Source organism: Neltuma alba, unplaced genomic scaffold (assembly GCF_004799145.2).
Source record: "Neltuma alba isolate B1F8T4 unplaced genomic scaffold, ASM479914v2 tig00013032_pilon, whole genome shotgun sequence".
NCBI lineage: Eukaryota > Viridiplantae > Streptophyta > Magnoliopsida > Fabales > Fabaceae > Neltuma > Neltuma alba.
The window spans coordinates 28,736-34,735 of NW_021637379.1; the positions used below are offsets into that span (position 1 = coordinate 28,736).

Here is a 6,000-nt window from a genome sequence, read left to right on the forward strand (position 1 = left end):
GGGGAGAAACGGGTCAGTCCTTTTGGAAGTGACCCACAGGAAAAGCGGCTATCATTAAGCAAAGCCGGACGGTCACGTGGGTGCTTTTTTAAAAATATTTAACTTCCGCCTCAAGTTTACACTCACGTCAAAGCAGTCCTTGTGGATTTCTCGCAATATACACGCGCTTGGTCAGTTCGTAATTTCGATATATAAATTCTAATTGTGAATATTCACAATTCTCTGAATTCTGAAGATTTACACAGGCAACTAGCTCGTTAACTTTAAAAAATGCCAAACTATATAAAACCAGAAATCTTGTGCCTCCCAAATATTCATATGACCTTTTTCCCCACGGATGAAATAAGGTAAAAGGATCAATTTTTGTCAGTAAAATATAAAGCAGAGATGGAAGTAAAACGATAAGGATTGGCGTGTCACATGGACATAAATACTTGATAAAAATACCTCTGGCTACTTTTGAAAAGTTTTCATGTTTGTATCACACGTCGGTTGTCATTTTTTATTATTTTGACCGTGTTGGCATGATGACCAGAGGATTGGCCTTGGATGCTTTTTGGTTTTACAGGGTAAAACAATGAAAGGCAACAGGAGCAATCAATGATTAAAGAAGCGGACCGAACCGGACGGTTGGACCTGTTGAACCGTCACCCGGACTCGTTAACGGCTCGGTTTGGACCAAAAAACCGTTCACATAGTTGAGCCGGATTGGACCGGAGTTGAGCCGTTATTAAGCCGGAAACCGGAGTTGGACCGGAAATCGGAACGGTTTTCGGAAAACCGGACGGTTTTTTAGCCTGACTGAAAAATACTAAAAAAATTTTAAAAAATAGAAGAAAAATAAAAAATTGATCCCCTTAAATATCCTAATATATTTTTAGACTATTTATAACCATAAGTATTATTTCATTGAAAATTTCATATATTGTGGTGTTAAAATCGTGAGTCGCTAGTCTTTTTATTTCGATATTTGGTCTATCTTTTAAAAAAATATTTTGATTTGAATGAATTGATAATTTGTAATATCATTAAATATTTTAAACATACATAAATTTAAATATATAAGGTTTTAGTCCATTTTCAATGATTTCATTATAATTTTAGATTATTTAAATGCATTTCTAAATTATTTAATAATTTGATATTTTTCATATATACTAATTATATGTATATAATATTGTTTTAAATTAATGATTGCGTCACCGGTCTAACCGAACGGTCCAACCGATCCGACCGGTTGAACCATGACCCGTTGATCTTTCCGGTTTGATTTCCGGTCCGGCTTTTAAAACATTGGGAGCAATCAATTTCGTGATATTACAATTAGTGCCGATTCGGGTTAGTTCAGTTGAGGCGGGTGCTTCCTTTCCTGCAAATTTAAAATAAAGACAACATTCGTCCATGAAAAGAAAGCACAATTAGAAGTTTGTCGGGGGAAAAAAATTGTGGCGACGATATGGTTGATTAGGTAGAAAAGCTCTGTCTCAGGCCAAAACAAAAAAAAAAAAAAAACAGAGAGGAAAGAGACGGAAACAGAAGAAGAGAAAAAGCTGTCAAGCTAATTAATATAATGATGAGTGGTGGATAATGATTAGGGCACGATCAAATTAACTAAATTATCATTATGGTGTATTTAATACTACTCTCTTTAATAGCCAGCTTATCTACATTTTTTAATTCGTTTCCATTGATATTGGCCCGGACGTGGCATCACACAACTCTCTTCTCGTTAAATCGTGGGAACAATTGAGTATCTAATGATTACCGGAGAGTTGCCATGCATGGCCCTTCCTCCTGGCTGGGAAATTCTATTCTAGCATTGGATGATTGCTATTTAATCACCTTATCTTTTTTCATAAACCCATTTATTTAATACAAGGCCAATTATTTGTGGTGTGTAACATGCTATAACATGGGTTTTATGTTGAGAATTTGAAAAATATTAGATTTTACAAGTAAACTTTATTAACATCTCACTCTTTGATCCATATAAATATATAAAGACAAAATTATTCATAAATCTGAGATATGAAAATTAAACTGAAAAGAAATCTCAAAAAATCCATATTTGCAGGTTAAGCTATATCATGTTTTAAAATTGATGAGTTGCATCATTAACAAGCTGAACTTCCAAAACTTAATCCTCGAGGACCTTTTTTTTATATTTAATGTTTTTTTACTTGAGACCTGTAGCTAGATACATTCACATACATATGAAGGCACATAGGGTTGGATTACATTTTTATATCTAATCATGAATCATGCGAATAAGACGCACCCTTCTTTTTATACTAATTTCGATAATAACGTATCATAGACTGACTTTAAAATTCGAGGAATCAGCAGATTATTTTCCACTGGTTATATGCTGTCCCTACCGAAGTTTGTTGATAGTTCAATTATCGGGAGGAGGAGGCGTTTTCAGGCTCTTCAGTCTTCATCATGAAATGTCTTTGTTTCAGATTAAAAACCATCAACTTGGGGAAAACAATAAAAATTACAAAACGTGATCGTTACCGGATGATGCTCTATAAAACGTAACAAAACAAATATTTATGGAAAGTGAGAGTGACAAGAGGGATATCCGCCAGCATATGCTTGCTCTTCCTCTTCTCGTCTTTTTTTATCTAATTAAAAATAAAATGGAGATTGTGTAGTGCCAGGTCAATGAAAATTATCCACTCGACAGCTCCAACAATGCATCACGGTGATGGCTTCTCTGGTATGTGATTTTGGCATTTTGCATGACCTGCTCAAATTAAAAGATCAACTTAATCATATATAGTTTATTAGTTAAAAAAAAAAAAATGCCGTTGAACATAGTATTGGGGAGAAGTGGAAGAAACCACCATTTCCGCGCTGTCATACGTGAGCCAAAGGGCGATTAGACGTATAGTTTATTTTGTGGTTGATTTAAGTGACTTGTAAGATGCTGATTGAGATAATATAAATAATTGAAAACTATGTAATAACAATATTAAGAAAGGGATTTGTGTGCGCCCATAAACATAATAGAGGAGGAAACAAAGGCAAGAGGGGACTGTGCGTAATAATGGCAGGGGAGGGGAGAGGACCACGACGACGGGGCTGCCTTTTACTTAATGCGGCACAGGTAGAGTTTGTCTTTATGCGTAGACATGATGCACAAAATTCTGTCTCACAAGTCACAGGCCAGGCCACATGTTAAGATTCCATGAACCCCCATTTTTAAATTCTATTCAAGAAAATGAAGAACAATTGCTCATCAAGGGTTAAAAAAAAAAAGCGACAGCCAAATTTTGTGGCTGCTGGGATTCGAGCCCAGGTCTCCACGGCCACAACGTGGAATTCTTACCACTAAACTACAGCCACATCTTGAGAGATGCCTGAAGCAACACTTTAATCTTGCTTTTATGTTTCCCAATCAGCTAACAAAAATAGCTCGGGGCGCCCTTACTACGTCCAGAAGTTTCTTAAATGAAGCAACGGAATCTTCCGATCGGTGGATGGTAAGGATATGATGGCTCCATGTTGTTTGCCATCACATTTAAAATAACTTATAAAACTCTTTTCACATGCTTACATTATATTCTATAAATTATAATTAAAAAAATATTTATGAGTTATCCTAAATGAGCCCTATATTGTTCGGTTCTTCGGATTATTTCCAATCTTTGTTGGAACAAATTTGGACTGTAGAGGATTTGCAACTCCGTGTTGATCAGCTTCATCTTCACTCGACAGTAAAATATTTTCATTTTTGACCCATCGCTGATCCAATAAGTAGGAGAATTAAGGAGAAATTACTTACTTTTTTTTAATCATGTTACCATTTTTAAATTATGGTTAGAATCACGCTTGGTTTTGACGTAATAGTTTATGAATATTCAGTTTCTACGTTTTATTAATAGAAAATATGCAATTTATAAAGAGTCCTAATATTTACCCTTTGGAAAATCTAATTGCCGACGCCGCTTGAGCAGCAGGGGATCAGAAGGAGGGAAGGAAGAAGATAAGCACGTAATCCTGAGGCAGTAGTCGGCCACGCCTCACATTAAAAATAGAAAATCTGGTGAACGTTAGCTTATTATTGTTGTAAATTCTGCTCAGAGTCTGATTGGTCAATGCCCCAACACAATGCAATGCCTATCTGACAGCTGTACGAAGCCCGTCGCCACATGGGTAGTGGGGAGCGGGCCACCACGTGATAAGTGGGGTCCATCCCCTTCGCTTTCACCGCATCATTAGGGATCCTCAATCCTCCTCCCTCCATCCCTCCCACATCTAGACTGCATGTGCACGGGTCGCATACGATCACTTTCCCACCGGCCTCACCTAAGCAACGCCGCTCTATCCTCAGTCCTCGCTAGTCTGTTGGCATGACATCTCAATTTTTTATTATTAACTTTTTATTCTTAATATAAAAACTAATTTATATTTAATTTAATTTTAAATATAAAATTTTAATTTATTTTATCTCTCATATTTATTTTTTTTGCAAAGATCATTTTTATAGCGGTTACGTATGTTAAATATTTTATTAAATAATAGTTTTAGTTAATACATATTATTAGTAAGAGTCTTTGAGAAAATATAATATTTAGTTATTACAAATAATTAATTTTATTAATATACTCAAATTAATTAACTAGTTTTTATATTGAGTATAAAAAGTAATATTGATTTTTTGAACCTCATATTTTTGTTATTATTTGATAGAAAAGGCTTTATTTTATTTATGATGTGAAATGAATCCACTACTGTTGTTGGTCAACGGTGAAAATGTGAAGTTCCCATGTGCTGGGTAGGAAACAAAAGGCAAAAGTAGAACCAACATGGAGCGGTAATAGGGACATGGCTTCCCATTAATTGATAGCTACCGGCATTGGAGTGCCCATCCTCGACGAAGGGAAACTATAATCTTTGCTAGAATAGCTGTGGTGGGAAAATGAGTGTTTCCTTCATAAAATTGCATGTTCAACAGGTGATCGTGTCTTTATCCATTTAGAATTTAAAAACTACGCCGTCCTTACCGGCTCAAGATGTTTGGGTTGGATTTTGATATTTTTAAAAACTCATCACGAAACATGCTCTGGATGTGGACCCGATCAATCCAGATGGATAAAGAAAAGCCCCGAAGGCACTCAAGTACAGGAAGGCACAGCCAACATCAACCCATGATAACTGTTCCATTTTCTCCACTCTCACCTGGAAACTCATCCAGGGAGGAGTTTTGGACGATGAATTTTTGTTAGTTTCTTTTAAAATCTTCATTACATTATCCTGTCTCCCAATATTAATTTTTTTTATGCACTGCATGTTTTGTTAACTAGTTAATATTATTTTTAGCTCCTGAAGTTTGATTTTCAATTTTTAAAATTTAAAATCAGTAACTAATTAGTCCCTAAAGATTTGATTTCATTTTGGTTTATCTAAAATTTTACGGTCCTTAAAATAATATTCAAAGGAACAAAACTATGTTTTTTTTCAAATTTCAGCCATCAAAACTAAAATGAGACCAAACTTTAGAACCTGGAAATAATATGAACCCTTTATTCAAATCATATATTCCCCAAAGAATACACAACATCATCACCCAAGTCACCCGATATCATGACTTATTTTTGCGATACTACATATTGGAGAGTGGACAACTCGCGAGGCGAGTCCCCCCTCTCAGGGACCAGCGTGAGGTTCGGTTCGGTTCGATTCGATTCCCACTTGGGTGAATATCAAAGAATTCTTCTAATTTTCTCTTAATCTCGATCTTGTACGCTGCTCTTGACTTCCTTCATTCTTCCTTTCTCTTTCTTTCATTTACTCTCTTTTCATTTGAAGACAATTACAATCAAATCAACGCCCACTACGCACACCAAGCAGGAATTAAACTCATAGCTAACTTTCAGTCGAAAAAGATTTGATGACGCTAATGGCATCAGGCCAACGGCATGTGCGTGTGTGCCTACGTGTATGAGCGATGCATTATATTAATATACTACCCCTGTATCTAATATAAAAATT

General features: G+C 35.6%; 1 non-coding gene across 1 annotated transcript; it reads right to left on the reverse strand.

The window, feature by feature from the left end:
• Positions 1–3,279: 3,279 nt before the first annotated feature.
• On the reverse strand, positions 3,280–3,351 carry TRNAH-GUG (transfer RNA histidin (anticodon GUG)). Its single transcript has one exon. It is a non-coding gene; the product is annotated as a tRNA-His (tRNA).
• Positions 3,352–6,000: the final 2,649 nt, after the last annotated feature.